This window comes from Neovison vison, chromosome 12, assembly GCF_020171115.1.
Source record: "Neovison vison isolate M4711 chromosome 12, ASM_NN_V1, whole genome shotgun sequence".
Taxonomy (NCBI): Eukaryota; Metazoa; Chordata; class Mammalia; order Carnivora; family Mustelidae; genus Neogale; species Neogale vison.
The window spans coordinates 130,029,146-130,055,459 of record NC_058102.1 but is presented as its reverse complement, the minus strand read 5'-3'; the positions used below and the strand labels follow the sequence as shown (position 1 = coordinate 130,055,459).

At 40.9% G+C, this 26,314-nt stretch overlaps 1 long non-coding RNA gene across 2 annotated transcripts in view; it reads right to left on the bottom strand.

Moving 5' to 3' along the window:
* LOC122891295 overlaps nucleotides 1-17,920 on the bottom strand; it is a 28,420-nt gene extending 10,500 nt beyond the window's left edge. For both annotated transcript variants that reach the window (XR_006381270.1, XR_006381269.1), the window contains exons 1-3: nucleotides 17,803-17,920; nucleotides 3,898-4,068; nucleotides 355-496 (exon numbers count right to left, since the gene is read on the bottom strand). This is a non-coding gene — a long non-coding RNA (uncharacterized LOC122891295). The remainder of the gene's footprint in view (nucleotides 1-354; nucleotides 497-3,897; nucleotides 4,069-17,802) is intronic.
* Between the last annotated feature and the right edge of the window lie 8,394 nt (nucleotides 17,921-26,314).

The window sequence follows — 26,314 nt, the reverse complement described above, 5'->3', positions numbered from 1 at the left end:
AGTTAATCTTTGTACCCTTGGAATTTCCGGAAGAATTCTAATAAAAATGTGTTATATTCACAGTGGGCCCTCAGACTACACCTAATAGTTTCTGCTAATTAGATGATTCATTGTGGGCACCTGACTGGTTATGCAAAGAGATAAGTCAGTAGAGGGGCCCTGCCTACACCAATAGTTTTAAAGTGAGCACAGACCATACTGTCAAGACTTTGAGCCACATTATGACCAATCTTACCTCCCAGGAGGGGAGAGGGCTGGAAACAGGGCTTAACCATAATATGGGCCATGTTCAATAGTCATGCTTAATGAAACCTCAGTAAAATCTCAACACCAAAACTCAGGTGAGCCTGTTACCTGACCACACTCCATGTGTGTATGGCCACCAGGAGAGTAACACTTCCTTGAGGACATGCAAGCTTCAAGCTTGGAGTCTTCTCAGTCCCAGATTCTGCCCAATGCATATCTTCTTTTGGCTGATTCAGATTTTTATCTTTTGCTACAAAAACAAACAAACAAACAAACAAACAAACAAAAACCTGTATTCATATACATAGTACTTTCTTGAGTTCTGTGAGTCATCCTTTCAAACCATCAGGCCTGAGGGAGTCTGTGAATTTGTGCCCAGTTAATCTGATGTGAGGGTGGCCCCGGGAACCGTCAAACTTCTGGGTGATGTCAGAAGTCTTGAGCAGACTTGGCAGTTTGGAGGACAGTGCCCTTCACCCAAAGCTGAAGTAGAGATATAAGATATGCAGGGGCTGGATTTAGTGGCTGATTGGAATTTGGAGTCCTGAGGTGGGAGGTTGTCATGGAGGACTTGAGCCAGTTAGATACCCATATCCCAGTTCTTTATCTCCCTAGTGCCTCTGTAACACGATTTGCTTCCAGTTCTAGTGGGACCGATGAGTGACTTTTCTTTCATTCATCCATTCAACAAACGTCTCTTGGGTGTCTATTGTATACCCAGCAATGTACTAACATTGGACACTTCTTGTTCTCATGACCCCCACAGACCAGTGAAGAAGAGAGATATAGAATAATTACCCCTGCAAATATTGAGAACAAGGAACAGTAGGCCCTGAGTTAGTCTTAGGAGTCAGGGAAATCTTCCTAGAAGTAGATGAGCATTCTAAGCAGAGTGATTAGCATATGCAAAGGCCAAGGCAGGATGAAGTAGATCCCACTGGAAACTGAAAGGGGCCACCCTGGCTAGGCAGCAGAAAGTTGAGGTGAGCAGAGATGGGGAGAGGGAAGATTGTGCTCATGCAGAGTCTGGTGCATATTAAAGATTTCAGAGTTAATTCTTAGAGACGTAGGAAACAAGACTTTGAAGGGTTTAAAGCAGTGACGATTATTTTTGTGCATTTAATAGTTACTTGACATGCATGGAGAAACCTACACACACTCCAGGGATATGACTGGTATTAGATAACTGTTTCGAGGTGGTGATAGGGCGGTTAGGAGTGGTGGAGATAAGTGGATAGATTTAAGATGATGCAGAAGCCGGATTCAATAGGACTGGGTGCTTGACTGGAAGTTGGAGTCCTGATGTAGGAGGTCATGGATGACTCCCAAGTGTCAGACTTGGACAACCAGGGACATGGTGGTGCCATTCACTGAGGCATTATACTGGAAGAGGACAGGTTTGTCAGGGAACAATCCTAAGATCAATTGAACTTGCTGAATTTTTTTAAAGATTTTATTTATTCAGTTGACAGAGAGTGAGAGAGAGAACAAGCAGGGGGAGCAGCAGGCAGAGAGAGGGGGACAAGCAGGCTCCCCATGGGGCAGGAAGCCTAATGTTCAATCCCAGAACCCTGAGATCATGACCTGAGCCGAAAGCAGAAGCTTACTTGCCTGAGCCACCCAGGCGCCCTGAACTTGCAGAACTTGATGTACCTAGAAACCATGTGTTTGGAGATGTCTATTATAAAGTTCCATTTATGGGTCTGAAGCTCAGAGGGTCTGTGCTGTATATGTAGATCTAGAAGCTGTTGGTATATAGAAGGCATCTGAATTTATGACAGTGATAAACTTACCTAAAGAGAAGGTGCTCAAAGAGAAGCTCTAGTACAATGTTAGCTCTATGCTCTGTTCAAACACATCAACCCTTGGGACCTTTATCAGGGAGGAAAGAGTAGAGTAGAGCAGAAGATAGGAGGAAGAGCCAGAGAAAGTAGATACAGAAGGTCATCATCTTTCCCTCCTTTTCCTCCTTCCTCCTCAAGGAGGAAGTTACAGAAAGTTGTAATGGAAACGGGTAGATTTTAGGCATTGTCTGGGGGCTGTCTGGAGATCAAACTCTTACTGCTGTAGGCAACTGCCTTCCCAGAGCTAGATTGCTGCTCCTTTTGCTAAAAAACATGCAGTAACTACATAGCTAGCAGCACCGACTTTTCTGTGAGGCAATAAAAGTGCTAATGAACTAGATGGGGGGAAATCCTTTCACAATTTTTACTATATCAAATCATCATGTCTTATACTTTGAATATCTTACAATTTTATAGTAGGTCTCATTAAAGCTGAAATTTAAAAAATATAATAACTTCACATAGCTTTTTTTTTTTTTAACTTTGTGGTTTTCTTTTTCAGGGAACAGGAAGATCTGTTTTCCATGTAAATATTCAGATTTTACTTTTTTTTATTCTTGAATGCTCGAATGCTCTTTTTTTATGATTTTATTTTTAATTAAAAAAAAAGATTTTATTTTTAAGTAATCTGTATACCCAACATGGAGCTTGAACTCAAAACCTCAAGATCAATCAAAAGTCTCACACTCCACTGACTGAGGAAGCCAAGCACCCCTTATTCTTGAATGTTCTAAGGCTATTCTTCAGAGTTTCCCAGAGATTCTCAGTCAGAAGTCTTGTGGGGAATGAGACCTTTCACAGGTCACGTACTATTGCCAGCCCATTTCTCAGCCCAGAGACTCCACAATAATATGTCTTTTCAACCCATTCAGATATACCAGGGTTAAATCATATTCTATGACACAGAAAAAGTGAAATAACATGAAATCCTCAGCCGCATTCCCTCAACATCAATATTATAAAATGATTTCAGTCTCTTCAGAAGAGGGCCTGACAAAATAGTCACTAAGCTATGGAAAGACTGGGTTTTAGCCAATATCATTTTCTGTCTTTAACCACTTAAATAGCTATATGGCCATTCAGCTGTCATTATGACCTTCATTTGTCAGGTGCTTGAAAATAGCCCAGACACTTTTTCCTCCAAAGAAAGGCACCCTCCTGGGAAAGATGAGCCAGAAAGAGAGAGAAGGGGAGAGAAAGAGCCATCAAGCTCACAGCAGGAGCTAGACGTCCTATTTCCTGGGAGAGCCATTTTTATTTGTGCATTGATGAGACTGCTTTCTGCCTAGGAATGCTCTTTAAGGTACGCAGCTCTCCCATCCCAGGCGTAATGTATGATTTCATCTCTAGCTTGGCCGTGTTTGCTTCCTTGCATTCCCATTTACCCCCACGCTGGCCCTTTCTGTGAGCCTCCCCCATCCCAACCAGGCTCCAGAAAGATTTTACACCAATAAAGCTCAGAGATAGCCTTCCAAACATTTTTTTTTTTTTTTTCAGAAAAATATACATAAAGTGCTTGGCTACTTGCTCTGCTTCTCAAGCTCCTAGTTACACAAAATATTTCTAGAGTATATGTTGGACGCCCAGTTCTTCTTATGCCAAGGGAAAACTTTGGCTGATGAAAAATGTTTATCATCTTTACAACATTTCATGGAAGTTGATATAACTGAGAACTATACTCTCTCTCACATCCTACTCTTACATTTAATGACCATGTGAGGAAAGAAAGCAGATTAAGAAGCCATTTGAATCTAAATCACTCTATATTTGAAACTAAGTGAGAGCCAGGACAAATACAAATACGCACAATAGTCGAGATGTCCTTTGTGGCCAAGCCTCTGTTCCTGGCATGATTCCTTGAGAGTTTCTTCATATTTGTGAGGGTCCATAATCCAGGTTCATGGTCATTGATGAAAATGCCCTGAGCACAAAAGGGCTGGTTTTCACCACATCAACAATATCTTCTTGGTTATTTACGCTGATCCATTTCAGGGAAAGAGAAGGAAGAGAGCAAGGTCTTGATATTTGTGATATTAAAAGAAAATCCAAAGGATCATGAGGGAACTTCTGTGGTTCTGTTAATATTTCATCTCATGGATTCTAGTTAAACAGCTATGTTTTTTAATGACAAGTCACCCAATTATACTTACTATCTGTGCATTTTTCTGTATGTTTAATACTTCAGAAGAAGTTCATATTTTAAAAAAATCCATTAACATAATTCATCTTCCAAAGCCTAATGAGCAGATGACATCCAATCCAAGGCAAATTTGACCTAGAGCTGTGTGGTCGAATATGGTATCCACTAAACACATGTAGTTATTGAGAATTTGAAATGTGGCTAGGCCAAATTGAGATGTGTTGTAAGGATAATATACACACTAAATTTTAAAGACATGGTATGAAAAACAGGTAAAGTATGTTATTAATCATCTTATATCAATTATATGTTTAAACAGTGTAATTTAGATATATAGGACTAAATAAAATATATTGTTAAAATTAATCTCACCTGTTTCTTTTTGCTTGTTATATGGCTACTAAGACATTAGATATTACATCTGTGGCTCACACTATGTTCTCTTGGACAGCATGGCCCTAGTGTCACCAACTCTGCCACTATGCTGAGTGTGAGGTCAGTTAGTGTAAATCCTGGCTTTACACACTCATACCTAATGCATATGCACCAGTTCCCAATGAAACGGCACAGAATATTTTTTTATCTTCCAGGGAAAAAGAACAATGATTTACCTTGATTTGTAAATTTGGGTTAAACATACACACATTGTACTTAACTTATTTTAATTAACACTCAACCAAATTGTGAATTAATAACAGTGAATGGTGTAAAATGTTTGAAAGTTAAAAACAATAAAAGTAGGGACACCTGGCTGGCTCAGAGTAACACGTGTGACTCTTGATCACTCCTGATCTTGTGAGTTCGAGCCCCATGTTGGGTGTACAGATTATTAAAAAGAAAAAAAAGCAAAAGTAACACTTCTAAATGGGCAGACCTGGGAAGTCAGAATTCAGACAATCATTAGTCCAGGCCACTCTAGATAGGGAAATAGTACATTCTTTCTCAGGTTAAAAGTTTTCCCCTTTGTCTAATATTTCTACTTTCTGCTGGATACTTTTTCACAATTGATATTCAAGCTGTAGAAAACATTCTTCCATCAGCGGAATCTGGCACAATAAGAGGCTCTTTAGATAGCAGGGTTGGCATTTTTCAAACTCACTCTGGATTTGTTAAGTGGTTTGCAGCTGAGAAGCTAGACGAGCTGACTTTTCACTGTATGAATTCTAAAAATGCTTAGAGGCAAGCATCTTAAGAACTGCAATATTCTGTGGGCTATGTAATCAGTACATTATCAAAATATATGCATTTTTGATTATTACAGTAATCTAAAAATTGCTAATTATATAAGAGCTTGCTAACTAAAACATAATTATGGTTAACACATTATTTGATGTGTATTCCGTTATTGGCAAACTCTGAAACCAGCTACATATTTTTCCTTGAAAATTTGAAATCCGTTCCAAAAGTGTTAGGCTCAGTCAAAGCTAGAAGCATTGCAGTAGGCTTAGGAAAATTACAATCTTCTACCATGACAGTTGCTGGGGAAACATCTACCAATGGAAGTTTGAGAAAATTGTATACCATAGGCAAGGGGGACGGAGGACTCATTGTGATTGCTTTCTTCTGTTTGCCAAGGTTCTAATTCCCACTCTTAAACTGATTATTCCCTTGCACAGAGCTCACAGCTAGAACATTTGATGTTTTTGTATGTAACACTAACCATTTTTATATTTGGTAGCTGTTGGAAAAATCAAAGCCTCAGCATCTATAGGACAAACATTCTTTAAAAGCAGCAATACTATCAAATAAATTTCATTCGGTCTTGCACTTGACTCAAAGATTGCTCTACTTGTGCTACTTACTGTAAGCCAGGTATTCAGAACAAGAAAGAATGTGGGAAATAAGAGGGAGGGAGAGGGAAAGCAAGGCTGTTGAGGGGAAGGAGGAGGAAAGAGAATGGGATGGTGCATCTTCTGGAAGTCAAAATCGCTGATTTGAGCTTATCTTATACTTGATGTAAATGGTATAAGTGTAAACCCATCCAAACCCTAGAAAGGCAAGTAGGCTGACAAAATAGCTATAGTTAACTAAGTAATGCTAAGTAGTTAGTCTTTAGAGCCTATTAGGTTTGAAATTTAAAATATATTGTCCTTACAGCAAGCCAGAAGCCATTTCTTCCAGGCATGTGTTGGCTAGCTCCCCAGCCTACATTCCTTTTTACCACCATTTCAACAAGACCCCATCTGCCCTAATATCCAGGTATCCTATTTGCCAGGCCAGAGTACTCTGTTAAGGAGCAGGAAGAATAGCCAATCGGTGTAGTGGGACATAAGAAGTGATGTTTGGGGGCTCTCTGGGAGAGAATTATCAGAGTTTCCTGTAAGGTGCTTGCTCTTCTCCCTACACAATCATGAAGCCTACAGCCCCAGTTGTGTCTGGCACCGTCCGGAAACTGGAATGGTTAACCACTTTGAAAATGGAGCTGATTCCGTGACACACAGAGAGGAAACACAACTGGATCCCTGGTGGTATCTTTGCTTATTAAATCAACTTTATTAAGATATCAATAGCATAAGATAAAATACACCTATTTCAAATATATATATAAAGTTGGTAGTTTCTGGGTGCCTGGGTGGCTCAATCCGTTAAGTGTCCCACTCTTGATTTTGGGTCAGGTGTTGATCTCAGGGTTGTAAGATGGAGCCCACCTCTGGCTCCACCCTGGGTGTAGAGCCTGCTTAAGCTGCTCTCTCTCCCTCTACCTCTCCTTGCGCGCCACCTCCCCCGTCCGCACTATTCACACTTTCTCTCTCTTAAAAGAAAAAAAATTGCCAGTCTTTTTAACTTTTTATTTTGAAATTATTTTGGACTTACAGAAAAGTTGCAGAGGGAATATACAGAGCTCCAAAACACCTCCCCAGCTCTCCAGTGTTATCGCTGCTCAAGGATTTAGAACCTCCATCTTGAACTTGTCTCTGTCCCCTTTCATGTAATAGTATACCACTTCACACAGACAGCATGGTTTGCTCACCCTCTCCTGTCCCAGCGCTGCTGTCATCACACACTTTGCTTCTACATGTGGTAAAAGCCACAAATACATTCTCATTCATTTTGATTGGCATACTCAATTATTTGAAAAATAATAAAAAATGAGGAAAAAAGTCATTAATATTTACTAACATATTTACTGTGTCTGCTATTTTTCATTCCTTTATAGATCTGAGTTTTTATCAGGGATCTTATTTCATCAGTCCAAAGAACAAATTTTCTTAAACATTTTTTTTGTTAAATTTGTAAATTTTGTAAAATTTGTAAACAAATCTTGTTTTAACTTTTTTTTTTGACTTGCCCAAAAATGTCTGTGTTTTTGTCTGTCTTTTTGAAGGATATTTCTTCTAGATATAGAATTCTAGGTTGACTTTTTTCCCCTTTCATCATTTTCAGAACAGAAATATTCTGTCTTCCAGCTTGCATTGTCTCTGATGAGAAGTCGCTGAATATACTTATTTTCCTCCCATGTGTAATTCTTCCCATCCCTTCTCCTCGTACTGTTTTTAATATTCTATGTTTATCATGGTTTCTCAATAGTGTGGTTATGGATTTTGTTCAGCTTATTTGGAAAACTGGGGGCTATTACTTCTTCAAACATCTTTTACTTCGAATGAATTGTTTTCTCCTTTCTCCTCGTCTTCTGTACTCCAATTACATGGATCTGGACTGCTTGATATTTATTGTCTTCCTGGGTGTTAAGTCTCTGTTCATTTTTTTCATGTTTTTATTCTTTCTTTATATACATACAGATAGATAGATCTATATGTATACTTGAGAGAGACTGTGTATGAGAGAGCACGAGAAAAGAGGAGGGGCTGAGGGAGAGGGAGAAGCAGGCTCTCCACCGAGCAAGAAGCCTGATGTGGGGCTTGGTCCCAGGACCCCGGGATCATCCCCTGAGCCAAAGGCAGATGCCTACTAACTGAACCACCCAGGCCCCCCACTTTTCTTCTTTTTGCTTCAGTCTGGCCACCCAACATTCTTCTGCCATGTTTTTAAGTTCACTGCTATGTTCTGTATGTCTAATCTGTTGCCAATCCCATCCAATGAAATGTTTACTTCAGACATTGTGTTTTTCAACTTCAGAAATTTCCATTTCATTCTTTTAAAATTTCTTTTAGCCTCCTCATTATGCTCTTGCTTACCCTTAGATACTTGACCATACAATAGTTGTCTTAGGGGATTTTTCTGTTGATTCCATCATTGCTGTCATTTTTTGATCTTTTACTTTTCTTCCTGCTTTTCTATATTGACACTATTTTTTTTATTGGATGCTGAACATTATGAATATTATACTGTTGAGTATCTGAATTTTTCCCTTCCTGTAAAGGGCATTACACTTTGTTGAAGTTTGTTTTGGCTGGCAGTTAAGTCACTTGCAAGTCAATCTGACCCTTTTGAAGTCTGTTTATAAGCTTTTTTGGAGTATGTCTGGGGTAGTTTTTAAACAAAATCTAATTTAATCCCACTACTAAAATGAGACATTTCTATCAACTGCCTAAGTGTTCAACTAGATCTCTGAGTTCTGACTGGTCAGAACCTGATTATCTTCTAGCCTTGCAGGATTCTGGGGAGGGCTCAGCTTATATAGTTGGTCTTTGCCAGGCTGTAGTACTTCACTCGACATGTGTATAGCTCAGTATTCAACCACAGACTTAAGACCACTCCTATGCAGGCTTACCCATTTCTGGAACTCTGTCTCTGCTGGTTTTCTGCTTGGTGTTAACACCCACACCCACACCCAGCATGGTCTAAGAGCCTGCTAGCTCCAAAACAAGCCACCTTGGCTATGTTGGGGAACCTGCCACTGAATTCAGAATCACACTACCCCTACGGCCATTCCGTCAAATAGATGCCTCATTCCTGCCTCTCGCCTCGACTATGTCAGCTCCAATTAAGTCTCATGTTGTTGGAATCTAAATCATTTCAGGGACTCCAGATGGAAGAGAGTCTGGTTTTTAGATTTCCATTCTCTGAGCTCAGAGAGGCACATCGGAAGGAGATTGGTATGGATCTTTTTAGCAAGGCAATTCATATTGACCACAGAAAAAAAAATATTTCAAACCATGAAAAAAACCAGAGTGAAATTCATGTAATACCCATGAGCAAATCAACCCACTTACCAAATACTAAAGTTTGCCATACCTGTTTCACCTTATTTTTAAAGACATAAAATTTAATAGATACGTTTAAAATCTTATTTTGACCCTTGTAGTCTTCATTCCTTTCTCCAGTGGTAATCACTCTTTTGAATATTCATTTATTTTATTGATATGTGCCAAAAAAGATATATCAAGAATATTCAACACACAAGGGTGATGAATATTTCCAATGCCCAATTTCCATCATTTCTTATTGAAAGATATTTTTAGGGGCACCTGGGTGGCTCAGTCACTTGAACATCCAACTCTTGATTTCAGCTCAGGTCATGATCTTGGGTTGGAGATCAAGCCCTGCATCAGCAGGTAGTCTGCTCCAGATTCTCTCTCTCTCTGTTTCCCTCTGCCCCCAACCCTTGCACCCATTCATTCTCTCTCTCTCTCTCAAATAAATAAATATTTTAAAAATATTTTTACATGTATGTAGCTCCTGTGATGGACACCTTCTTGTGGTCTCCTAGGTGGGTAACCCTCGCTCTCCCCTGAGAAAAGGAAATCTGGGGAAAAGATCATTTTCTCTCTCCAGCTATGTCATTCCTCTCAGGTACATGTGCTTCACTGCCCTTAAATCACAAGGTGTTCTCTGTCTCTGTCCATCACTGACTGAAGCGAATGGGGTGGTGCCTCCAACTGTCCCAGTTATCACCTCCCCAGGTCTGCTCAGAGAATGAAGTGACAACAACCCAGAATCCACGAATGATGCAGCAGTTCTACATTGAAGGGGTCTGAATGTCTACAGAGTTGGGATTTACTGGGACAGCTGTCTGGAAGGGTGCCTTCACTCTGGGTCCATAAGTTCTCGGTCAGAATACCTAAAATCAAACAACTCTTACCAACCAAAAGAATTTTTTTTTTTTTCTGAACCTGCCCAACCCACAAAACATTTCTATTTTCCCACTGATATCATTTTGGCTTTGTTTTATGAAAATGATGTTTTTATGCACTGACAGCATCAACACTATCTCTGACTAGAGTTGCTTCACAATGGAGAAACTCAAATCCACATTACTTCTCCAATTCTGAGAGAAAGAGGAAGATAAACTGATGAAATGGGAAGGGAAAATCTCAGTGCACATTACATTTCACGAACACATCAACAACCTAGACAAGAGGATGAACTACCTCATCCTCAAGATATATCAAAATATATAAAGATATTTTTTCAATATATGAATCACAGGACTCCCTCCCCCTTTTTTTATTCCAATAACTCTATAAAACATGTTGTGCCAAATGACATCTCCCAACAGTAGATGATAGTGTATTTCTGTCAATCGAGAACAGTTATAATATGGCCATGCTCTACGAAACTGGAGATATGATTCTAATTACCCCATTTTTCTTTTACTTTCTTTTGTTTGGTGACATACTTATCTCTCCAGATCTGGTTTCTCTGTGGAAGAAACTGAAATTATGCTCTACAGCGGGTTTCTCTGTGCTTCTTTCTACCTTATCTTTGTAAAGGACAATGGTTTGTCTACAAAAATTTGTTGTCCCATTATTAAATTTTAGAAACCAAGACCTACTATCTAATATGCATCACTTCCTTTCAGAGCTACTTTATTCTTGAGGGCAAAAAAGAAAAAAAAAAAAGAGAGAGAGAGAGAAAGAGATAGCTGACCTAGGTCCCTGGCTAGCTTACAAAACCTTAAATGATTTTTCTTTTCTTAATTTAAAAGATGGCAAAATGATTTTTCTTTTTTTAATTTAAAGGAAGGTGATTTATCTGAAAATTGTCAGCAAATAAATGAGCACAGGCCATGTACCATTAACTTCTTGAGAGTCAGGGTAATGCACTGCATAAGCACACAAACTACAGAGCAAGAAAACACTAAAGACTGAATCACGGCTTTTTTTTTTTTTTTAAAGATTTTATTTATTTATTTGACAGACAGAGATCTCAAGCAGGCAGAGAGAGAGGAGGAAGCAGGCTCCCCGCCAAGCAGAGAGCCCGATGCGGGGCTTGATACCAGGACCCTGGGATCATGACCCGAGTCGAAGGCAGAGGCTTTAACCCACTGAGCCACCCAGGTGCCCCTGAATCCTGGCTTTTAAACTAAATAGATATGTAATTTGGACATAGCATTTTACCTCTAGGACTTTATTTTCTTATCTGAAAAAGGAGCTAATAATGTCTTATCATAGCTTTGTGAGGATCACCTGAGGTAAGTTTTGGATACACCTGGCACATGGTATTCATCATTCATTTTATGCAACTTTTCACTACCTACTTTTCTGAAAACATAAACTAGTTTGAAGGAAAATACTACACTGATGCTCACAATGAGTAATTTTAAGCTTTTGGGGGAAATAATTGATAAAAAAAAATTGCAGTAGAAGTATCTGACAGAGGGGTGCCTGGGTGGCTCGGTGGGTTAAGCCTCTGCCTTCAGATCAGGTCAAGATCTCAGGGTCCAGGGATCCAGCCCTGCATTGGGCTCTCTGCTCAGCAAGAAGCCTGCTTCCCAACCCCCCGCCTGCCTCTCTGCCTACTTGTGATCTCTCTGTCAAATAAATAAATAAAATCTTTTTTAAAAGATAAAAAAAAGAAAAAGAAGTATCTGACAGAGAAATTTAAACTACTTTTACCACTACTGTTGAAATAGATATATATTATAGTTGATCAGAGAGACACTTACAAAATATTCAAAACCTGTGAATAAATCTGTGAAGTGCTATTTTATTTATAAATTTAAAAAAAAACAATTATGTATTTACTTGAGAGAGAAAGCAAGCATGGAGCCAGACATGAGGCTTGATCTCATGACCCTGAGATCTCAACCTCAGCTGAGACAGAGTCGGTCACACAACTGACGATGCCACCCAGACGCCCCATAAAGTATTATTTTAAATAAGTTTCATTACAAATTCCTATCCCCCTTCACATGAGAAATGAACATGAAAAGAAAAAAAAATCTTTTTATTCATAAGCATTTGCCCAGGGACCTCAATATTTAAAGCAGCCATAGATGTCAGCGGAAGTTTTATGGAACATTTTTCCCCATTGACTTCAATTACAATTTCAAGGGGAAAATTTAGTAATTTAGTATCATCCCTTAAATTCTGTTTCAGATACATTCTATTTCAAGGTCATGTCTCCTTGTGTTTAAGACTAAGTCCAAATAACCATCAATAGTGGAGCCGTTAAATAAATTATGGTAGAGCCACATAACCAAGGCCTTAAGTTGAAAAAGACCTCTCTGTGGTAATATGGGAAAGATCCCCCCTTGTTTTAGTTAAAAAGCTGAGTGTTAGAAAGTGTGTAGTATGTGACTTTTTATGTAAGAAGTGGGGGTGGGCAGGCAGAAAAGGTATATAAATCTGTATTGCTATATGTGCATCAAGTAAATTCTAGAAGGACACATCTTTATCTATTATGGAGGAGAAAAGGGTGGATAGGCATGAAAATAGCAGTGGCATTTTTAATGTACATATATTGATATCATCTTGATTTTTAAAAATGTGACAGAATATAAGAATAGAGTTTTAAAAAATCAGGAAAATGACATTACAAATTCTGTTTGGTGGAAATGCAGGTTATGGAGTAATATATAGTGCATGATGACATTTTTGAAAAATTGCATGTACATATGTTCACATGCATGGAGATATATAGCGGGGTGTGGAGCAGAACTGGAAGGCCTGGTAAGATTTCAGGTCACGTTCGCCTTCTTTTTTACTTTTTTTCTGAACAGACTGAAAATCTATGTTTTAAGAACAATTCAACTATGAATAGAACCTGACCAAAGGAGGAAGAAGAGGATGGAAGAGGAGATGAGGAAGGAAGTGTGACTATAAAAATACATCAGCTCTTCATTTGAACTCCTTCAAATCTTGGCTTATTTTCACCTCCTCTCGTCTCTCCAGTCTATTAGAAGTGCAAATTGTACCACTCCCCCCACCTATCTGACCCACCTTTATTCAATTTTTCTATTCTACTTCTCTTCTAGCATTTATCCCCTTCAAACACACAGTATTTTTAACCTCCTTGTTTAAGTACATAGGGGGAAAAAAAAGCCTGGCATTTAGTAGGTGCTCAATAAAAACTTGTTGAATGAATGAGCTAATTATTGTCTTTAGGAAGGTCAGTGGTCTACAGAATTGAACGACAAAACTGCTCACCTTCAGCGACATCCCTGTCACAGAAGACAGAGTATTTTTCTCACTTTAAATTTGCAAGTTCTGTACACAAACACATGAATTGTCAAGTTGTTTTGGAATGATTCAACAATAGGAAAGGTTGTAAATGTATTTTGTTTGTTATCAGATGCCACTAAGGAAGTGGTGATTAAGCTTTCAAACAAGAAAACTGAATCTCCTGTTTCCTTCTTTTTTGTTCCATTTCCTTTGCCTCCATCGTCTTTCTTTGCTCTTCTTTATCAACATCTGTGCATGTTATGGTTTACATGGATTTATTCTTGTGATTGGGGCCTCAGCAAAGTGAAGCCAGAGTGAGGGAGAAGAGTATGAAATCTGGATGATGAGCTTGGCACTAGGTACTAACCCTTGAAGCAGTCTTTTTTCCAAAAGGATGCAGCAAAATCCATCTTGATTCAAGTGGTGTGATTTCCAAAAAGATCCAAGAACAAGAACTTCAAAGCTATAGAAGCAGGAGTCCAAGAAAGAGAGTCATTCTTGAGAGGGGAGGCTAGGAAATGTCCACCGTTTTCCAAGATATGGCCAGCAGATTATAATTTTCCATAGTTATTTATTGATTTTATACAAGCAGGAAGGATTCTGTATTCAAATCAGCTTGGGAAACACTGAGCTAGATAGTGTTTCCTTCATGCAAGACTGTCCTGAGTCTTTAGGATTCTACTATATAATATGAATCTCCAAGGGGGAATTTTCAACTATAGCATTTCTACATCTTTTGTTTGTTTGGAACCCATTTCTCTATAAATCATCTTGTAGACAATTCTTCCATCAGGAACCTTTGAGGAAAAGGCAGAGGGGACTGGCTAGAAATGGGCAGGGCCCCATGTTTTCTGCCAAGCAGTTTGGGGATCAAGTCAGAGCTTGCTCCAAATGCCAAGGGACCAAGGCGTGCAATCTTCCATGGAATGTGTGTATGGCGGAGTTGAGGAGCCCAGGCTTGGGGAGATGTGGTGACCAAACCACAATTTGGTGGTTTGGGCAAGTCCTTTAATCCTCTGCAATCTTGTGTTTCTTCACCAATGAAATGGAGAGTTATGCTCCCTCCCCCTGCCCCATCAAGTAGTGATGAGGAATTAAATAGGATATTCTATGTAAAGCATTCTGCATAATGCCTAGCAGAGTGACTTTTCAATTAATGAGAGTAGCTATATTCAGTAGTTGGGAAAGTTTTATATTTTATTTGGTAGTGTTGAGTTTCTGTAGGCTGGTTCAATTCTTCATGGCATAGGGATATTTTGCAATGCCCTGGATGCCTTGGCTTCCAAACTCTCTCTGATACCTCAGTTTCCAAACTTCTCTCTAGACCTGCAGTTTCTGCAATTGCAGAAATTATTCCAGATCTCACCAGACAAATGGACTCAGGTTATGGCTTTCCATGTCCCTGCCCCTGGCTCTGGTTGGAAAAGCTCAGGACGAGGTCTGAGTGAGTTTGTATGTTGAAAGAGTCAGTACCTCCTACTAAGACTGTAGCTCATTTCTGTATCTCTCCTTCTTTATTCTACATTCCACCTGACATACCAAGAAACAGCAACACAGTGGCTGATCGTCCATTAATGTAACAAACCATATCAGAATAGATAATTGAGTAGATGATTGTTTTTTACATGTGGCCTATTTTTCTTACCAAAACATTTGCATTAACTAAAACCATTTATACATTCCATAAAGAAAATGCCAAGCCGTGAACACAAACAGTCCCAGGATGGACTTTCAGGTACAATACATTCTTTGGGCCACAGTGCAGGGGACGGCCTGACAGATAAAGGGGTACTTGATCACAAAAATTAACAACACCTATTTACTATAGGTCAATTTTTGCAAACAATAGCCTTCATAGCCTGGTCTAGATAATCCTGCATGGCAATGACGGTATGACAAAGTATCTGATTTATATGTTCAATTCAATATAATTTTTTTCAGACTGTCTTGTTCATTTTTGAATGCGTGCTTTATCCAGAAATACTAGCTTGCATATGTTTTTTTTTTCTTCTCATAATCAGAGCATTTGGAGCCGGCTAAGAGGATCTCAGCATATGGCCCTCACTGATTTGCTACTGCTGCTGAACACTTCCAAGTATCTTGTCCAAACTTGAGAGGGGCAGGAAAACACCTGACTTCCTCTTACAGTTGCTTAGGACAACTGATCTGAGGGCTTTTTAGAGAAAAATCCACAAAGGTTTCTCCTTTTCTCCAAATAATCTTGATTTCTAGGCGCCAAATGTATTTTTCCCCATTCTTTCACTGTTTAAATGAGTTAAAGATTCTATTTAGAAAGAAGAAAGAGTTTGATCAAAATTCAGTGACTTTGCCAGGAAGAAAAAAAACAAAAAACAACAAAAAAAAACCCACCTTGGGATCAAACTCTCTTAAGTCGTACGCACCCTTTCCTTGTTCGCTCACTCCACAAATATTTATTGAGCACTGACTGCTGGAAGACCTTACGTAAGATTCTGTGAGTGAAACAAAGATGAATTAAGTCACCAGCCCTTTCCTCAGCAGGCCTATAGTTTCTTAGGGGAGGCAAGATTTAAGCACAAGTGTTTGCAACAACACTTAGAAAGAGTCAGAAGGAGGAGAAGAAAAGGAGATGAAGTGTCATCCACCGTAACTCAGCCAAGGAAGAGATTAGCTCTTCCTGAGGAAAGATTTGTGCATGCTGAGGTGTATCCTTTTCAGAGCTCTCTCTTGACATTCACTCTTCTTTCAATCGATGCCTGATGATGCCCTTAAAGTGTGCGAAACACCAGGGAGTTAGTTCTCTTAACACTGATAAAGGCCTGCAGGAAGATGATGGAGGCATGTGGAGAACGCCCCCTGCACAGAAGAGAAGCCCCAGGAGTCGCAGATAGCCACTCCGGCTGCAAATGTTTGCAAACAGATGCCCTCCGACACAGCCCTGGCATGAAGGGAACTCGGAGAACATGAGTCACTTCCTCACTGGAGGACTGGGAAGGCCAGCATCGGTCTGCTGGCGAACAGCAAAATTTAAAATAACCTGACTAAATGAGAGAAGTGGTCAGAATGCCTCTTTTAAGTTCCCTGGAGATAAATACAGGGTAGTGCCTTCAAGAGAGGGAAATGAAGTGTACAAATAGAAAGTGAGACGTGACTGGCTCCAGGCGAGGGCAGCTAAACAAGAGCCAGCCATGAAAATAGATAAGCAATCAGTCATCACACCAGCTCTTAAACCGCCGCACAGTGTGGAGATGAGCAAACAAGTGCCTGGAGGAACAGTGAGATCATCCTTCCTTTTTACTTGGTATTAGCGCAGCGTTCCCCAGGGCACTGCGTCCATTCCTGAGGTCCAAAGTGAGAGGGACACCAAGAACTCGGGGAACATTCTATCCCTAAATTCAACAGGGATTAGAAAATAAGACGTATGCAAACAAGGGAGAGACAGCGATCATTCGGTCTAAAGAAGAGAAAGCCAAGAGATGATTAGATTGGCGTCTTTAACTGGCAAGCTTGTATACGTATTTTTTTATTCAGCTGTTCTCTGTTTTCACTAGGGAGCAAACACACTTTTTAAGCTCCAGCACAAATATTTGGGGTTAAATATTAAGAGAATTGTCTCAAATGGGGTTCCGACCCTAGTTTCGACAAATTCTTGTCTGGTTGAAAGCCTCCTTTACTAGGGGAAAGGCATTCAGAGAGCTGCTTGGGGTACCTGCTTTTCTTGGTTTAAATTAGCTTAACCCTGGCAGAGATTAGTCGCTAATAGGTTCCGTTTCTTATGATTTTTTAAGGCTTTTGTTCTCTTTCTGGCCTGCAGTTGTAGTACTCTGTTTCCTCTGTGTTCTAATAATTATGCTCTAGTGGGAGCCCTGATCTAGTGCCCTGCCCCTCGCTGGCCATCAGAGAAACTCTCCAGGCTCCTCAGCTCTCACTGACCTTCCTTCACTCACCTTGCCTCACCCGAGACTTCGCCTCGCCTCAAGGTCACTTCTTCTGATTGCCCTCAGGTTTCTTCCCTCTGGTCCTCACTATTTTAGTATCGGGAGGAGGTCGGGCTGCCATCCTCCCTGCTCATTTCTACTCCCACCTCCACCATTGTTTCATCTTGAAGGAAAAAAAGAAAGAAAGAAAAGAAAAAGAAAAAAGAAAAACAACCAATTCTATTCTTAGCCTCTGGCCTACAAGCTCTGCTGCCCCCAGGAGCTTCAATGCACACGTGACAATCATTTGACAAAACGGCCTCTCATTCCTCACATGCTCATCTCCATTGGTTTGCTCTCCTCCAAGTCACCTCCTTTGGTGCACATACATTGGGTCTTGCCATCACGCGCGGCTCCTCATGCTCAGAACCGTGGACGCCACCACGCTCTCTGCACGCAGCTCCTCGCTCCGGGCTCATTCAGCTCCTCCCGCTGAGACCACTGCCTTCAGCCACTTCCGGACTTCGGACTTCCGGACTTCGGACTTCCGGGCTCCCGGACTTCCGGTGCGGTGCTCCATCCGACGCAGGGCACTGACCTTCTCCAGTCTTCACTTCCCTCCTCGTCCCGCAGAGCCCGTGCTTCAGCACTTTTCTGGCCCTGTTGCCAATACTCTAAGTTCCCTTGCCCCTTCAGCTTTTTTGTTTCCCTTGTCTGGCAGAATCTTTCCCCTGCTGACCCTGACGGTCTCCGTCCAGGCCCGAGCGCCTAACCCTTCCGAAGAATGCCGTGCAACAGAGAAGATTTGCTTTTCTGTCAATGCAGAAAAACAAATCACAGATGAAGCCTCTTACTGCCTTTCTCCGATTAGCTAACTCACTCTCCTCCGGCCAGGCCTCTCACCTCCTTGGCAGACGGCGGCACTCAGCACCACGTGCACACACAAGCACGCATTCGCCCCTCCCTCGATCTCAGCAGCAAATTTGCTGCAACCCGAACAAAATTGAAGCTGTAACATGAGGTCTCTTCCGTGGCCTGGATACGAAACATTCACAGCCATCCTTCCACTCGGGCTTTGGCTCCCTTCCGGCTTGTCTCCTCAGGACCCTTGCGCTGTCTGGTAACTCTCCTCCCACGGAGAGAATCTCTCTTGGCAGAATCCTTTTGTGCACACTTTAGGACCTGCCACTTATTCAGCCTCTTATGGCCACTCACCCACTTCTTAGCTTCCTCATCGCTGTCAAAGCTTTTGAGGTTTGGTTTTTGTTTTTTTTATCCTGCCCTCCCCAACCTCCATTTGTCACTTACTTCCTGACCCCTCATTCTGTCGGCTGCTCCATCCTCCACTAAAACTGCTCTTGCCAGGGTCACCATAACCTTCCTAGATCCCTGGTTCAATGGCCACGGCACAGCCCTCAACTCACTGCTCCGATAGCTCTGTGCAACCCACTGACCACAACGTGGTTGTGGGAAACTCCTGGGCTGTGTGATGCAGGATTCTGCTGGTCTTCCCTGTACCTCTCTGGCTGCCACCTCTCCTTTGGGTACTCACCCTCTTGTGCTTGGCCATTAAATAGTCACCGTGGTACCAGGCCCTCCCTTTTTTCCCCCCACTCTGTGTTCTCTTCCCATGCATTTGCATCAATTGCAACCTTTCCATGTGATTAATAAATATCTGCCTTGGGACCAGACATGCCATGGGTGCTTCAGACCCATTTATCCACCTGCTGCCTTTTCTCCATATGGATGTCTCACAGGTACACCTACAGTTCCAGAACTAACTTCTTGATCTTTCAACCCACCAATCCATAGAAGTCTTCTACTTTCCTTTTCTCAGCATAAGACACGCCCACCTTTCCTGTTATAGAAGCCAGGTATCCAGGACTCATCCTTACCTGCCCTTTCTCCCTCACCACATTCTGATCCCCACATCTAGTCCTGTGATTTCATCCCCTAAATATCTCCCAAATGCATTCTCTGTCTCACCCCAAGCCACCATGGCCTCCTGTCCACATGACTTCAGGACCCTCTTCCTGTAACATTCTGGGTCATTCACTATTCTCCCAGTCCCTACACTCTTCCCCCCTCCTCCACTCAGAAGCCAGAGTGACCTTTAGGAAACAGCATTCCGAGAATGCTGCTTTTCTGCTTAAAACCCTCCAACAGGTTGCATTGCTCTAACAATGAAGAAGATGCCTGGCGGCTCAGTTGATTGTGCACCTGGCTCTTGATTTTAGCTCAGATCATGATCTCAGGGTCATGGGATGGAGTCCTGCATGGGGCTCCACACTTAGCATGGAGTCTGCTGCTCCTCTCCCTCTGTTCCTCCCCTGCTCATGCACGTTCTCTTTCCCTCTTTCTCAAATAAATAAATAAAATCTTTTTAAAAATTAAAAAATAAATAAATAAAAATAAAGAAGAAACTCTTTATCCTGCTTCTTCAGATAACTGCCATAGTGGCCTCTCAGGTCATGATTCTTCATGCCAGAGGGCCTTTTGCTCACATAGTTACCTGTGTTTGAAATTGTCAGTTCCTTGGTTAAGACTTCTCTTGTGGCTCTGAGGCAAGTCTCCCTACTATAAAATATCCTCTAGTATGGTTTCAACTTTGCAATTGTTGATATGACTGGTACGATTGTTTGATTAATGTCTTCTCCCCTAACCTGGTGGAGGGCAAGAGAGGGAAGGAGCTCTGTGAACACAAGGACCACAGTTGGCCTATCTCACTCCTGTTATGGCCAGGGTTTGGCACAGAGTCAAGATCAAAGTAGACAATCAATAAAGAGTTGCTAAAGGAAGAAATGAATGAATGAATGAACAAATGAAATGATCAATGAACAAATGAAAGATCAGTATTAATTTTTGGTGTCAATCTTTATAAATATGCACTTACCATCTAATTTATAACTTAATTCTTGGTAAAGGATAATTTTCTTTAAAATCAACTCTTGAAAGAGAGAAGTAGCCTGTAATAAATCCTTTGTTACCCACATGTTCCTCTTCGATTAAAAAAAAAAATCTAAATATTCTGCTCGTCTACCGGTGTTAATTCAGAGTTTCCTGATGGTATATAACATTATTCCGTTTACCATGGATTTCGAAATAAAGAAAATATTTTGGCTTTCTGTTTGCAACTTTTGGTTTCTCTTCTTTATTTTCATTCACTGATTTGCATTTAAGCTTCTACTTCCCCCTGCTTACCAGATTTTGCTTCCTACCAGAGGCCTACTGGAATGAAAGGGTCGTTTTGGGGGGCTGGAGCTCAGCCACGTTGGTGATGGACGGTCACAGTAACTGCATTGTCCAGGTCGGCGCCTGTTACTATTGGAGCTTGGGGATCCTCAGCTCCAGTTCTGGTACACATTGTCCTCTCTGCTGTTCCTCTGATGAGTTGTTTCTCTCATTTTAAATTTGGCTTTGCAGTCTGAGTTATTCCTGTTTTAACCTCACGTGCAACATGGTATCCGCCCATATCTCCTGAGAAGGTTTTCTCTGATGCTTCAAAGGGAGCCCTACTTTGGTCCCCTGTGAGGGATAGACCCTCCCATTCTGTCCTCTAGGAGAGGAAGGAGGTGTCCTTATGGAGGGGACAGACCCACGTGTAGGCACATGTGTCTTATGTTCCCCTGCCCAGTCACACACACCTGCTTATTGCTCCTCCTTCTCCCCACTTGGAGGCCTGTAGCTGCTGCAGCGCCTGCCCATGCTTCCTGTCTCCACGCGCCTGCATGCAGTTCCCACGCTCCCCACCACGTAGGCACTAGAGCTACTCAGGCCACCACCCTGACATCTCCTCTTTGCATGTCACTCGCTCGCTTTGGGAACTCTCTACCTTGCAATGTGGGGCGGCCACTCAGGCCTCATCCTGATTTGAGATGCATATATTCAGCACCCACCTGCCGATTTTAACCATTCACCACTATTTTCATTGGACATAAAGGTGTGTCAGGCAAAGTAGACAGGATGACGGTTCCATAGGAAGTCCCTACTGCTGCAAGCAAAGAGCCTTGCAGTAACCTTCGTCTGCATCACATAGGCTCTATCTGTATTACCAAGACTAGTTCTGCTCCCTCTGCAGTGGGGACAGCTTCCAGTAATCATCCTCCTGTGTGATAACATCTTTCTAAGTGGCAAGTGACATTATTGTCACACCACCAATATAGCCGAGGATATTAGTATGCACGGTACATTCATCCATATACTCTCTCTTCCAAGGTGTGGAAAGATACAGGGGAAGACTCCTAACTCCAGAAAAACTTCCTCTTTGATAATATCCATGGGAAAATTGTCCCCTGGAAAAAACCTAATGATAGAAACATTCAGGCTTTAGCATATAATGACATTTGATAGCGAATGTTGTTCTGTGAATTTATCTTTAAAATCAGGCACTTTCAGCTCGGGTCATGATCTCAGGGTCCTGGGGTCGAGACCCACATCGGGCTCTCTGCTCAGCAGGGAGCCTGCTTCCCCCTCTCTCTCTGCCTGCCTCTCTGCCTACTTGTGATCTCTCTCTGTCTATCAAATAAATAAATAAAAATCTTTAAAATCAGGCACTGTTTACATTAAATGATTGCAATGTAATTATTAATTATAATTACAGTTTGCCATACAAAAGAAACATCCCTGAAAGTCCTTGGCTTTGTATTTAATTTAATTAATGCATTTAATACATGTCCCCTAGATTGCTCATTTTAAACCCTTGCTAAAGGAAGGTGGTTAGCTTGTCAGGAAGAATTACTTACAAATTGGCTAATTAATTACTTACATCCTTATGCAATGAGATTCACATGGAAATAAAAGAGGGCAGTCTAAGGACAGACAAAGAATCTGCATGGTACCATACTTCTTGTCATCAGCTCTAAAGAAATGTCTATTTGTGGACATCAGGTCAGTAAAAGAACTGCTTGTCTAATAAAGCAGATTACCTTCAGGAAAAAATATACATAAATGGACATTTCTATTACTTATCTAAGTAGAGTAAAGAATATACAGTACCAAAAATGAACTTCTAAACATTTAACTTAAAATGAACATTCACACAAATGAACAGTACCCACATATAACAATTTAAAAAAGCAGAATAGAATTTTTTTTAAAGATTTTATTTATTTGAGAGAGAGAGAGAGAGGAAAAAGAGAACAGAAGCAGGGGGTTTTGGAGAGGGAGAAGCAGGCTTCCTGCTGAGCTCCCTGATATGGGGCTCAATCCCAGGACCCTGGGATCATGACGGGAACCGAAGGCAGATGCTTAACCAACTGAGCCACCCAGGCACCCCTAAAACAGACTAGAATTAAGACAAAAATATGTTTACCAGACAAAATAATGGAAGACTGAGGAATTTAATTGTAACAGGGTACAAGGATTCTAAAAAAGGTCATAATGCTGACCTAATAAAGCATTTTACCAAATACAGAGTCTCGTGCTTTGTTCTGAACTATATCTAACTCAGATTGCAAATGACAGATCTCGGACCTACATGGTCATGCCAGCATTCCCCACATCTCAAGAAAGATGCCACCACATCGTAGGATACAAATCCCCGTCCCCTCCATCCAAATTCCCTTCAATTCACAGTGAAGTAGCTAAAACTTCCACATTAAAATTAAGCAAAAGTTGTTGCTGATATGTCTACTAACCTCTGCACTGTCTTAAACTCCAATGGAGCACTATTTCCAACCAGCTATGCCTGAGGTTTTCCTAATAACACGTGTTTTGTGAAAGCTAATTTATTATGTGAGGGCAGCCAGCAAAGTCCTAGTCTTCAATCACACAAGGGCAGTCATGCTCTGAAACATACTTCCGGTCCCACCTTGCATCCTACTCTCCTCCAAGTTCTCCCCACTTGAATGAATGGTGAACAGGTGTGATCATAGTTTCAGCAATTTGTTGAAAAGTTGGTATCACGCGACAGGTTAAGGGCAGGGTGCAGAAGCTGGCTTTAACCCATGGTTTCTGAAGTCGATCTCTTGCATTAGACTCAGAATCTTGCATGTCCTGTGCTGATAATCATTCGGTGGCATAGTTCTGATGTTTTCCTAGAATCAAGGTGCCTTTCCTAAGTTGAAACAAGTTGGTAGAAGAATTAAATATAAGCAGGATGATGGGTGGATGGATCCAAGTGAATGGGATTCTAGCTCTTGTCTGTTCTGTTATCACCCTGACAGCCTGGAAGAACTTGGATCTACTATAGTTTTTAATGAAATACATTGGCTAGGTCTCCAAGTCACCTTCCTATGAGACCTTAAGGAGAAAAATATCAAGGCAAAAATGCAACTTTCCATGATCAGATTTTTAAAATATTAACTATGCGGTATGGATGTCCTTTAGGGAATGCTGGCTATGGGGTTAGCAACAAAGCAAGTATAATTCTCCTTGGTTCTGGCTCTTTCACTCATTTGTTCATTCAAGTCAAGGCAGTGAGGAAAATTAATATTTAGCCTTTATGAGTTTAAGTGGTTCAGTCTATAAAGATGTTGGAATAGCCACAAAATGTAATAGTACTAATGACAAGACTAATTCTTAAAGACAAGATAAACATTGCAGAAACATAATATGATGTTGTTAATTATGTTCATCCAAAATTCCAGATTATATCAACCAAAACTAGACAGTGAAGTATTTCTGCTGAATTTTTTATCTGACCCAAAAGCAAGTCAATAATTCTTTCCATTGAAGTATAATGTAATTATTGACATTAAAATGAGAGAAAAGAAGTCCCAGTATTTTTAATTTACAGCTTAATGCTAGTAGGAAAAATAAGAAGCTATGTATAATAAGCACTGAGGGTTATCACCAATATCCCTTCTTTAGAACTGAGGCCTTTGTTTTCCAGCTGCTGGGAGTATTACCCCTGAAGGCTTCCCCTGGATACCTCCCCCAGGAAAGTGCCCTCAACTGGAGGAGCTCCCTTGCTTCTAGGACATGACCACATGACCCCTCTCCAGGGGCAGCCTGCATCCATGACTAGTGATACGAGAGCATAAATGCCAGGCACTGGCCAATCCTCCCACTCCCGCCCCCCACACTTCAATCTGGAATGTTCTAGAAGGGCCATCCCAATCTCAGAGCTCCATGTGAGTTAGGCTGAGGCCTCTGCTGCAACTGCATCACAGTTCAGCTTCTCTCCGCCTACTCCTACGTTCCTTACACCCTTGAGGATACTGTTCCTGAGCATGTTTTCCAGCAAACTTCTTGCAGGCAAATCTCTACTTGTTTCTTGGGGCAACCAATAACCCTATGTGATTTCAAAGTCAAAATGGGGTGGAAAAGACAAAGGAAACACAGTCCTTATAGTTAAAGCAAAACACAATGAAACCCAACAAAATGTTTACGCAGAGTGCTTTTCGTAACTGAGAGCATGAAACAAGCTGACGGGTAGATGTGTGTGAGTGTGCGTGTGTTAAAACCTCCTCTATTAGAAGACAAAGACGCCCCAGTGGATCAAAAAACAAAATCCAACTGTGTCCTATTTTGTCAGTGTTATTTATTTCATAGATGCTAGCTGAGGTCATCTTGACCTTTTAAAATTAAAATAAAATTGGCTTGAGCCTTTAGATCTATGTCCCTAGGGAAGCACAGTGCCCTCCTCTGATATTTCTGCAAATTCCTGGGCACTTACATTGTCGCTGTTTCTTCTGTTCACCTCTAGACCCTTGATCTCATTCATGACTCATTGGGCTATTTACCACTCCCCTCGCCTCCCGGCCCCTAACTCAAGCCTCGTCCTTGATTCTTCCAAAACATTTCACACAAAGCAAAGGTGTGCAGTGGGGTCGGGGTGAGGGGCATTGTTTTAAATCACAGCAAGGCAGACGACTTCAATTCGGATTTAATTTTCATGCTCTTCAAGTTCTTCGATGTCCAGAAGCAACTCAGCATAGTGGTCTCCTGGACAAAGATCCCTCTCTAGACAGAGCGTAAGATCAACTAGCAAAATACTTTTCATCCTGTATTTTTAATTAAAAAAAAAATTGAACACTACTGAAAAATCCAACAGTAGTGAAGGGTTCCTTAAATTATGGTAGCTCCATAGGGTAGGACATTGGAGAGCCATTTTAATCTTTCATTTTCAAATAATATGGAATGCATTGGTAAAGCCTTCTTGGTATTATAAATAAAAATAGTCAGAAACATAATCGTGTATAGAATAATTGTATACCCTTTCTGAACCAAATTATGTATAGTACCATGATATTAATAAAACAGATTACAAGGAGACACACTAAACTGTTAACTCTAGTTTCTGGGTGCTGAGATTATGATGGCATCTCTTCTACTTTTTACACTTCTCTGAACTTTTTAATTTTTAAAAATGAATGCATGCCACATTCAGAATTGGGCCAAATAGGGATATTTTGAAATATTTATTGGGAATTTGCTAGAGGGATTTAAAACACCTAATTATTTTAGGGGAGGGAAAAAAACAATCATCTATATTAAGTATTTATATTAAGCTTCAAGCCTCTTAATTTTTTATCAGGATGGGAAATTAGGGACTTTTGAAAAGGATAGCGGTATTTTCCATTACTTGGGTGAGTATTTGCTAAAAGAGGGTGGGGTGGGGTGGGACAAGGTCAGGGAGAGAGCAAAAGGGAGAGAGAAAGAAAGATTTACATCTGGAAAGTTAAAAAAAATTAGTTGATTGATTCTATGCTCTAAAATTCACAGACAGTGGGATTTTTTATTAAATGTAATTAGTTTGTATTTGTAATACAATTATAGTAAATATCAACTTATATTAAATAGAAAGCATACCTCGGGGTGACTGGGTGGCTCAGTGGGTTGAAGCCTCTGCCTTCGGCTCAGGTCATAGTCTCAGGGTCCTGGGATCAGGCCCCGAGTCAGGCTCCCTGCTCAGTGGGGAGCCTGATTCCCTTCCTCTCTCTCTGCCTGCTTCTCTGC